This window comes from Anas platyrhynchos, chromosome 3 (assembly GCF_047663525.1).
Source record: "Anas platyrhynchos isolate ZD024472 breed Pekin duck chromosome 3, IASCAAS_PekinDuck_T2T, whole genome shotgun sequence".
NCBI lineage: Eukaryota > Metazoa > Chordata > Aves > Anseriformes > Anatidae > Anas > Anas platyrhynchos.
In genome coordinates, this window is record NC_092589.1 from 103,765,449 (window position 1) to 103,777,520 (window position 12,072).

The following is a 12,072-nucleotide window of genomic DNA, read 5'->3' on the forward strand; positions in this document are numbered from 1 at the left end:
TCCAGCTATGTCTGCTTTAAATCACAGGATACCTTAACAACCCTTCAGGACACTTAGTACTTATGGTCTTTAAAGCTTTTGATGGCAACCTCAAATGCGCAACTTGTCAGCACAATTCAATAAGATTATAACACTTCTTTTGGCTGGATGGACTATGGCTTTCCTTACTCCAGCTCGAATACAGAATTCAGAGAAACTGCAGCTGCTATCCAGTGCTAGCAAAGCATCTGGAAGCTGCCTGCCTGCCCCTTCCCTGCAGATCCCAGCGCTGGGGAGCACTCAGTAGAAATGCCTGTGGTCATCTGTGCTCATGGGTGATAATCTCCAAATACATGGTTGGCAGCACTCCCCTGGAGGTAGCTTTGGTGTTGCTGGTGTCTTGCTTCAAGTAACAGTTGTTATCGGCCTCAGTTGGGAGGCTGTGTTACATAGGATTTTCCAATAAAACCACTAATGATGCTTCAGTAGAAGTGTCTTAGAGGGTTTTATGTTTCTGAGACTTCATCATCCACGTGTGAAACACTGTGAACTATAAAACCCCCTGGAAACAAGGGGTGATCAGCATCTTGTTAGCAGGAGGAAAATGTTTTCTATTTACAATAAAATTAACATAATCTCTTTCAAGTCCATAAAACATGAGGTCCGAGAAAATCTCCCTTGCTCTTTAGTGTGTCCTATTTGTCCTTTATATAAAACAAGCATTTTCACCCTGAAGAACTTAATCTCTCCTAGCATCTCTGAAGAGCTACTGAAGACTCAGTACAAGGTTTGTGTGCTGGGTGTGTGGGTTGCATGCTGCACTCTGGCTGATTGCTGCTCCTGAGGCGGCTGGGAGTGGGTGGCTGCAGAGGAATATTAAGCGAGGGTAGTCTACAATAATTAGAAAAGGTGATAATCACTTGGTTTGCCAGGAGGAGGATCAGGCAAGCTAAGCAAACATCTCTGAGTCATTATTATTATTTCCTTAAATGAGAAAGATTTCAAAAGATATCTGGCCTCCTCCTCTCCTCTCCCACTGTATGGAGGAAAAACCTGTCTGGTGCTACTGCTTACTTTTGTTTCACTATCATGGAATTTTCTTGCTATTTTAAACATAAGAAGAAACAAAATTCTTACAAGCTCTTGAGCGGTGCACAATGCCTGGCTTATTTCTTTTCATGCCTGGTGTCATGGCAACAGGAAGAATTCAAAATTAATTATAATCCGGGCAAGATGGTCTCTACTCATAATAGATGTTGGTTTTAGCCTGGCCTTGTGATTTATTTCTGCCAAAATAATATCAATGACATTCTTCGCTACTATGGACTTTTCTTTCTCTGGTGAATAAATCTTGTGGTCACTAACTTGAACATGTAGCAAGCTGTAAATAAAAATTATGACTTTGATTTAATATGAAGGTATGAGACAAAACAAGATTCAAAAAGAAAAGCAGAAAAAATGTAGTAAATGATCAAGGGAAACAGATCTTGTTAAACTTTAGCAAACCCTGTGGGTAAAACAAAGCTTGCTCTTGATAATAGGAACAGCTCAACGAATGTTAACAATTTCTCTAAAAATATTTGATTTATGGGCTTAGTAATCAGATATGAGAATTTGTTTCATCTGAGAAATATTCTGTACCTGCCTTGATATGGTGATGCTTTAGCCTTAAACAAACTTTGATGGTACACAAAGAACTCAATGAAAATTCAATGAGGTTTTCCAGCCTAACAGGTGTTTCACTTGCTCATTCATATACAATGTCCCAACTTATCTCTTCTGTTCTGCATTGCTAAGAGTCATATATCGCATACATTTTCCAATGTAAAGGACTAGATTTAGATTTTTAACCATTAGGTAGCATTCTTACGCCTAGAAAGCCAGCTCTGCAGATCTGTACCAGTAAGGCTATTTTGCACTTTTATCTGCAGACATACCGTGCATCTTGTGAAGGGACAACAGCTGCCATGAGAGCTTGCAAAGGCTGAGATTTCCCTCAAGCAGATTTCACAGCCTCTGTTCTGCGTAACATAGAAATAAGCCTTATGTAGTGAATGAGTGGCTCATTTATGAGATAGCTTCCCAAAAATCATGAGAAATGTGTATTTTTTTTTTATGTCCACCTATTTTTTTTTTGAACCATGAGCATCTATATCTTCTTCCGTATGAAGAGCAGAATGATGTGTTTGAATAAAAAAAATAAATAAATAAATAAAATCTAAAACTGAAAGATCTGAGATTCAGCACAACCTCCAAAAGCAGACTTTGTAAATAAATCTTAAATCAAGCCCCTCAGATACTAAGCGTGATGCTGTGGAGTACAAGCACATGGAGCAGGTTTCCCAGACAGGCTGTGAACTTGCTGTCATGGGGAACATCCAAAACTCACTGGATGAGCTGCTGCACAACCTGCCTCCATCGGACCTGCCATGGGAATACAGATCGAGTTATAGTGATTAGTTAATAAGGTACTCTGTAAGCAGCAGAACAATTGAAACTCACAACTCAGTGTCCTTGTGCCTCATGGCTAGATCCTCTGAACTAACAGCCCTCTTGCCTTAGAAGCATTAATAGATCTCTCTTCCTCAGAGCCTTCACCTGTAGGACATTCATCTCTTTCAGACTGCTATTCCATAGACAAATTTGGTTAGATTTGGTGTGGCAGTTTAAAAAATTATTAGGGTGATACTCTAAGAAGCATGCACGAGAACACACACATAGAGTATAAACACTAAAGTGGCATTCCTTCAAAATACATTAATGTAATTTACTCAGCATTTGTTATTCACCAGGATGTTTCTCTGAATATTTTGCCAAAGCTCAAAATCAGGTACCTCCTTGCTTCTGCCTCTCTGAGTCTTGATTCAGCTTGAAAGCATGGTGGCTGGATGACCTACCGTCATGACAGAAGCCAGGCAAGGAGGGGTGTCACTCTCCTCTTTATTCTCTCCAGGACTGGGAACAAAGGAGAAAATCAAACTGTTTTGCTGCACAATGTAGCTAAATTTAATCTGTGTGTACTTACTTCAAGAGCATTTTTATTTATGCATTTATTTATTTTCCCCCCACATTGTCCTCAGATTGCAGTTCATGTGGTTTGTGGATGCAGGCTTGTGTGTATTGATGGCATGGAATGATCCTGGGTGTTGAAATACTTAGCAAAAAAATCCCCCTGAATGTCTAATACTTTAAAATATGGATACAATAAGGGTTTAATTCCAGGGGTCATGTTATTTTGATGCAGTTCTTTGACCTACATTGTCACTGTAACTGGTTAGCTTTAAAATGTTGGACATGAAAGCCTTACTTATAGTGTCTTTCTTACCTCTAGCTGAAGTGGATGAGCAAAGTTTGGGAGTAAAGTAGCAACCTGACTTCTGTGTAGACTTTTCTGTTGCAGACAAGCCATAAAGATTCTGTTAAATATTCAATGAAGCTTTCTCTGGAAAGCTTTAGATAGTATTATTTTGTAGCCAGTCAACCTGTTGTTTGATTTTTAAGTATTGTATGAAAATTACTTCAATGTGCCCACTGCAAAGTACAATCTACAGACAGCTCGTTGTTGGGTAGTTTTCTCTCCTTTTCTCTTTTTTGCTTGTTTGTTTGTTTTTTTTTGGGGGGGGTTGGTGGAAGTGGCTTGTGTGTTCTAGCTTAGTTTCAAGATAGATTAGCACTACATGGAAAAAAAACAGTCTTGCACAGTCTTGTTTACACAAATTTGATTTTGAAACTGTTGGACATGGTGTCTGCTGAGTTTTATTTATTTGTTTATTTATTTATTTGTTAAGTAGGCACACATTTTAATCTGAATTCTGTAAACTTTGAATTTTTGAACTCAAATTCATTATATTATATGTTTGAAATATCACTTTTAGCTTTGATTTTGAGCTAGGCCCAGAACACTAAGATTGTGTTCTCATTCCAATGAGGTAAAAGCTCACACAGGCAAATTTGGGCAGGATTCACTTTGTCTATACCCTAACTAATTACCTAGTCCTACTTCAGTATCTTCCAAGAGAAGTAGCTCCTTTTAGGACCTGACTTATGTAACCAGGTCAGAATATCTATAGATTTGGATACAATGGGACATCAAATTAACAGGATGATAAAAATATCCTAAATCGTGAGCTTTACAGACAGTTTTAATAATCAGGAGACAATGAGCCCCAACAGAGAAAGGGGATTTCATAACACTGTATATAACTCAGCAGTGTTGCTGAGGCCAAAGAGTACATCAAGAAAGTCCTTGAGTAATTCAAACACATAATCTGTATGAGATTCCATTCTCTACCTGTTTCTATTATCTGTGTATAAGCAGCTTTGGGGGGATCTACCTTCCATTTTGATGGACATGACAGGAAAGCCTGAGCTACTGTGTACCATAGTTTTGTACCAGATTTTTGACATAAATCAAAACTGCAGTGAGATGTTCAAATCAGCCATGAAGTATTCTAATAATTTGTGAGCTAAGGGTTATTAATAAGTAAAATTAGCAACTGAACCTTATTTAATGGCAAGATGCATAGCTACTTAGGGGAAAAAAAAAAAAAAAAAAAAAAAAAGGCAGCTATATCCAGGTGCTACTTCACATTTATTTATTGACTAAATGAAGGTAGCAAGAGAAGACTGTACTAAATTGATAATACTTCACGAGTTAGTCACCAGGCAGTTCTGAAGACTTGTAAACATCACTATCATTCAAGCCTTTGCATGTAGTGTGTGTTATGTGAAGGGCACTTTAACCCTAAGTCTCTCCACTCTTATTTGGTCTCAACAGAAATTCTAGAAGACATTGCACAAGATGTTCTGATGACAGCAGAATTTCCAGAAGATAATGCCATGCAAGACATGATACACTAAACTGGCATTAGGGATCAGTGGTATTGCACAACTATTTTCTGGACAATGTGACTACGTCGTACGTTAGAACAACAGCTACGTTTGCAACAATTGACTAAGAACATGTGGGAAAAGTAGCAACAAGCACTGAAAAGCATATTAGTGCATGTCCTCCAGGCAGAGTGCTAGAGAGCTGGTCTACTTACCAGATGTATGGGAGAAGTCCACCTTTCCCAATTCCTTGTGGAACAAAAAGAGACAAATAAAGACTGTGATAGATGTGTTTTTGAAGAAGGAAAGTTACTCACCCAGCTCTTCAATGGAATATTTAACAAGTGTAGATACATCCCCAAGATGGAGAATGAAGCCATTCTGAATTTTTTTCTGTACCCGACCTTGTGGATAGTCTAAGGATGCTGGGGAAAAAAAAAAAATAATAATAATAAAATCATAATTGCCTTCATAGTCTGGATAGATTCTGTAACATTGGCTTTCTGAAGAAACCTGGGATGCTAAAGGAGAGCAAGCAAAAGACAAGGAAGCAACCTAGTATGTTTTCTACCCGTACTGCCCGTAGTCAGCACTATTTATAGCCACAGATGATAGAGGAAGGTTTCTAGCATCTGAATTGCTCTAGAGTGTTTTCAGATAGTTCCACAAATGAGTATTGTCATTTATTTTGGATACTGTTTCCAGTGACTTTTTTTTTTTTTTTTATTGCATGAAAACAATTAGACCCATTTTTTTTCCATATGGAATGGCCAGCAAGCAGTGATTGAGAGCAGTGACATGCACCAATAAGCCCTCTCTGCCAGGAGCATGCTCCTAAACTGCCACATCTGCAATTCTGAAAAACCTGGTCACAGTTAGCAAAAATAGTGAGACTACACAGGCAGCTGAAGAGAGTCTGTATGTTTAATTCACAGTCAAACAAGAGAGGAAAAGCAGTAGTTACCCTGTATCTTCTTGGGTATGAGCAATCCAATATCAGCTAAAAACTTGACAAGTTGGATTCATAAAAGAAGCAAGGACAAAAGGTGAGACAAAGAGCTAGGGGAGAGGTACCCTGTAGAGTACAAGAGGACATTGTATTTATTTAAAAAATAAAATAATAAAATAAAATAAAATAAAATAAAATAAAATAAAATAAAATAAAATAAAATAAAATAAATAAAATAAAATAAAATAAAATAAAATAAAATAAAATAAAATAAAATAAAATAAAATAAAATAAATATAAAATAAAATAAAATAATAAAAATCCACAAACATCAGTATAATTAAAAAAAAAAAAAGCATGCATGCAAATACAAGTGAAAGGAAAAAGAAGCACCAAATGCAAATCAAACAGGTGTAAAATGTTTATGTGAAAAGCCATACATATGGTATTTCATACACCTGTGTAAAATACTATTCTTAATGTGTTTGATAAACCGTCTGTGTAGAAAAGTGCATATCAAGGTTACTTTGCACCCACTGTGCAAACTTGCTGAAATAAGGACTGACAGCAGGACATTTTCCCTCAGTGACAGCAGTATTCCTGCTCAGCTGAACCCAAATAGTTCTGACTTCATTCAGTGCTGGAGTCAGGGTCTATGAAGATGGGGCACTTTGCATTTGGAGACAGGGCAAGTTTAAGAACCAGGCCGTGTGATCTTGTAATTTTGATATATCATTGCTTAACATTCATTAAGAGTTATAAAGTGGTAAAGAATGATGAAGCAGTTCCAAAGATGCCCTTGGTAAACTATTCTCAACCACAGGGGATAAAATTGAATTACATGAATTTGGAAATAGAGAAGAGCCTAACTTTGACAGAAGGTGTTCTGAAATAAGGCACTGGCGTCCTTTCAAAGATGTCATGCTAGTCACTATTTTTGTTTCCCCAAATTAGAGGTTAAGCATGCTGGTATGAAGTTAACAGGAGCCAAAGGTGCTGCTTCTCAGTCAGACAATGTGCCACTGATGGGAGGTTCAAAGCCATCAGCAGACAGGGCTAGGAACTGCTGCCTCTTGTAGGAGGTTGGGCAGTCCCAGCCACTTCTGTCCCCACTGATATGGTCTTGATGTCTTTCCAATAACGTATGGCTGCATATCATTTTTCTGAAATCTCTAACCCTGACTTTCCCTTATTTGTTTTCTATTTTGTTATGTTAAGTTTTAGAAGCAAAAACTAATTAGCGATATAGACCAAAAAGTCAATCACAAAATGTCTTCTCATAGGACATCAAAATCACTTGACAAGCAGACAAGTCCTTAAATATCTTGGAGAAATTTCAGAGACAGAAAAAAAATAATGCACAAAACAGCAGTGAGGATTCTAACACTGGTCAAATAACAATACCTTTCAGTAACACAGTAAGTTCCCAACCCACACCAGTCTTGACACTGGGATGCATATAGTGACAATGAAAAAGGTGTCTAAAACTAACTGAGTTTTTCAAGAGAGCCTTATTTCTTGATTTTTTTTTTTCTCTCCCTCTTACACACAGAAAGACTCACAACATTTATGTTTGGTTTATTTCATTTCCACTGCTCAGAAGTCATTCATTTGTTCTTTTTGCACAGCTGTGCTGAGGAGCTTGAAACTGATCTTCTCCCCCCTGATTTTCTTCCTATTTTATCTCATCCAAACTGGATGTCTACTAATCAGACAAATAGACAGTAAAGTTACATTCAATTACATCCAATGGAAAGAAATAGTACCTCCAGAGCAGGCTTACTTTACAAGTGAGGTGAGATTTAGACTTGTCTCTAAATTAAGTGTCTAAAAGGCATGAGATGGGATGTACTTCTCACTGCTTCAGTCCACTGCTTATGAAGGAGCTTCAGGCTGGTTTCCCAGTAGCCTAAGCCAGATGGACTGCAGGCTGATATGGATGTTTACTCAAAAAGTCAGTTGCTTTTTCCCTTCCCTGACACTGATGACAGCGCTTGTGGAACCCCTCTGTGATCTTTTTCTGCATGCTGATTTAACAGGACATTATTGTGGTTAAAACTGTAATTTAGTGCAATGTGTCCCCAGGTCCAGTGAAAGTGGGAGAAAAAAATGCAAAGACTGAAACGCAGCAGCCAGTGGATGGAACAGTGACGTTACTGTAAAATTGTAGTCTGAGATGAATAAATATCGTATGCTTAAAGTTGATGAGATTATATATTTATTTGCTTGTTTGCTTCTGTTGGGACTAGTTAGAGGGCTCCTGATAATTTATTATAGAGATTAGTTCTCATTCTGGTTTCTAAGCTGACAGGATAAACTTGTTTTCAAGTGTTTATCTTTTTTTTTTTTTTTTTTTTTCCTGTGAAATAATAATAATAAAAGTAATAACAACAACAACAAAATCAACAATAATAAAAGTCTAGAAAACTTCTGTGAATATGAAAATGGAGTCTGGCACACACTGCATTTCAGCAGCTGAATTCCTGAGGGAAGTACCCAATACTGGAGAAAGTGGAAACAGAGTTCATACAGTTGAAACACAAAGTGAGTTTGATTAAGAGTAAAAATGGCAAATGCTTGAGCCTTTGTGTCTTATATTCTCAACTCTGATTAGAAGCAGTCTGAAGCTCGCTGTGCAGCAAACTTGCCTTAACTCATCTTTGCCATCTTTGTAACTCCTATTTATTGTTGTTTATACCCATTAGGTATACAGGCGTAGATTTTACCAGTTCACCATTTCATATATCCACAAGTAGACTGCACGTAAGAAGGTCCAGTTCAGGACATTTACAACTTAAATTAATATCATTTAGGAATATCACAATACTCCTTCTTTCCATTCTCTTCTAGTTGCTGTTTCTTTTCCCGCGTAACCACACATCATTGATGTCATAACCCATATGTTTTCACATTGAGTATTCATAAGTGGTCTATAGTACCCTTTGTTTTATTGTTTCCGATTAATCTTTCTTTTTAGAGTAACTCATAATTTAAAAAGTAGATGGGTGTATTACAATCAAAAATCCCCATGAAGGATGAATGCTTTGATATATTTTTTTATTCAAAAAAATGCTAAATAATAATTATTTATATGGTATGACTTTCTAGGACTGGCTTAACACAAGTATTTATCTGTGTCTGAGCAACTTAATGGGCCTAAATAGCCTTCATTTTGTTAACGAACAGGGAGTTTAAAAAAAAATGCAAGTCAAACTAAATTCTCTTATTGTTTTCATTAACATATTTTTTGGCAAACCTTACCTCTCTAATATATTTTGTCTAAATTCAAGGCTCATACTCACATCTTCGATTCACTTAGATTCACTTTTGTTTGAAAATGCCTAAACCTGAAAATGCCTAAATTCTGGAGTAGCATGGCCTAGGTTGAAACACCTATTCCTTTTTCTTTCTGTTGTTGTTGTTGCTATTTTGAAGTTTAAATCCGTCTCTAACCCAAAGTGACACAGTTCTGAGAATGAAAATAAATAATGCTTATTTTTGAGTCACATGAGTGATTTGGGGATTCTGCAATTTTCTGCCTACCAGGCTGCTTAAGTATATGTTGCAGTTGAGGAAGGTTATTGCAACCCTCTGCACCAGAACTGAGTTCAATAAATGAACACATCTCTGGAGGATGCCCCAGTTCCTGGCTGCTGGATGGGCTGTGGCCTGTAATCCCAGCTACACAGGGTGCTATGTTGGCTATATGACAAAAGCAAGGTGATGGACTTAGCAAGGGTGATGGACTGGGATCTCATGAACCCTTTCTGAACTCTGTTGTCTGAGAGTAGAGAGGCCTTGCAGAGAGATCTTGACAAATTAGAGGGCTGGGCAATCACAAACCTCATGAAGTTCAACAAGAGCAAGTGACAGATTCTGCACCTGGAATGGGGTAACTGTGGACATATGTACACACTGGGGAATAAGAGGTTGGAAAGCAGCCTCGTGGAAAAGGATCTGGGGGTTCTGGTTAACAGCAAGTTGAATCTGAGTCAACAATGTGACCTGACAGCCAAAAGGGTCAACTGTACCCTGGAGTGCATCAGGCATGGCATTGCTAGCTGGTTGAGGGAAGGAGATTTTTCCCACCCTGCTCTACACTGCTGCAGTCACCTTGAGTGTTGTGTGCAGTTTGGGGCACCACAATATAGGAAGGACATAAAGCTGCTAGAGAGTGTCCAAAGGAGGGTTATAAGATGGTGAAGGGTCCGAAGGGCAAGACGTATGAGGAGCAGCTGAAATCACTTGGATTGTTCGGCCCAGAGCACAGGAGACTGAGGAGAGGCCTCATGGCAGCCTGCAGCTCTCTCACGAGGGGAGTTGAGGGGCAGGCGCTGAGCTCTGCTCTCTGGGGACAGCAACAGGACCCGAGGGAACAGCATGGGAGACAGGGGAGGGTCAGGCTGGGTGGTCAGGCACTGGGACAGGCTCATCAGGGCAATGGTCATGGCACCGAGCTTTCCAGAGTTCAAAAAGTGTTTGGACTATGCTGTCAGACAGGGTCTGATTTTGGGGTAGTGCTGTGCAGACTGAGGAGCTGAACTCAATGATCTTGGTGGGTCCCTTCCAGCTGAAGCTATTCTATGATTCCATGATGATATAAATTCTAAATCTGCAATGAGACTTTCTGTTATCGATAGCCATTCAATTAGCATCCCATCCAAAAACTTCAGGAAAATTCGGAGATGTGTTCAAACTAACTGCTGCAGACGCTTAGGTGAGTCATCATTGCCCCACTGCTGTTTTATAACTCGGGAAGGCTACCCTGGAGACATATACTCAAGGTGGCATATGCAGCAAGCAGTCTGAGTCAGTGACAGAGCTGTCTCACATTATTAACAGCGTGTGTATTCACATAGTTAAGTGGCTATTTGTGAACAAAGGAGATAGAGTCTCACTTAAATGGAAAAGGCATTTTCTTGCACCTCTAATGTCCCACTGCAAAGGCAGCAAGAATAAAAGGATAGAGAGCCCATCTGCACCCTTCTCCTCCACAGCTACCCTGGCTAGATGCCCTAAGGAACTGCAGAAGTAAGGTAGATGTGCAGGGCCTCTCTGGGCAAGGCTTGCAGGATCTGTTTCATTGCCTTTGCCGGGGGCTCTGCTTTGAGAAAAGATAGTGAGAACAAAATATTTGGGAAAAAAAAAAAGTCTCAGCAAATGCCTAGGAGTGAAAAGTACTCAGGAAATAAAAAGACAGTGAGAAAAGGCTATTGAGTTAAAAAGGCAGGTAAGGAAAAACTTTGTTTCAAAGGCTTGCATCAAATCTGCAACAGAGGACAAGTTTATTTGCTCAAAAAGTAAGATCTGATGCACACACATTCAATAACCTTATTGCCTTTTTGATAACCAAACAGTGGGACAGTTTTGGATTCCAGCTGTGCCAGATCAACTAGATTTGAGGCAGAATGAAATACATCTATGCTTGGAAACAAGACTTGCTGTCTTTGCAGATAGTGGCTACTGTACTCGAGAAAAGCTTTTTATGAAGGGAAAGAAAAAGCAGTCAGTGCTGTTTGCCAAGTCAGACTTACTCGGGAAGTCCATAGACTAAAGCTTTACTTTCTTTCTCTTTTTATTGTTTTAGTGGAATAAAACCATCTCTCAAAAGCCTAACATACCATGGTGTTTCTGGATTCTAGAGACCCTTTCTAAGCCTACACATTCACACCACCCAAAAATACATTCTTCCTGCTCCTACTTTGTGTAGATCAAAGCACAGATAACATTCCCAGGGCAGATAACACCCCCAGGGACATATTGACAAGTTATTTTTTTCCAGGTGTGTACTGTATTATTTCTTAGTCCCTTCGGGCTAGTTATGAGCTGGACAATTATAATGCAGAACAATACTTGCACTGAGGACCAGTAGTCAGGCTCAGAAATACTCATGAAAACCTTGCACAGACTGATCTCACACTCTATTGTACATGTTTGGAGGACCCCAGCTGGACCTTAACTCTCCCCTGCTCCTAAAGCAATGGAACAAAATTGTATTAATGTGTTTTCCTGTGAGGTGAAAAGCAGAGAGGCAGCTGCACTTTCATTTTCCCTGACTATTTCTAACATAAGATAGCAGCAGAATTTAAATATGGAGGAGTGGCAGGAAAAGAGGTGACACATAATTTAATTTCATATGAGAAAAGAGGTGAGGCATTATTCCTTGAGCTGTCACAAAAACAATACTACAGTTTCCACCCTTCTTACCTTTATTTTACTGTGCAGAATGAAAAAAAAAATAAAAATGAAAAAAAAAAAAAAAAGCAATCTCAATGGTTACAAGGAAACAACAAAACACTAGAGTAAAACAGAGT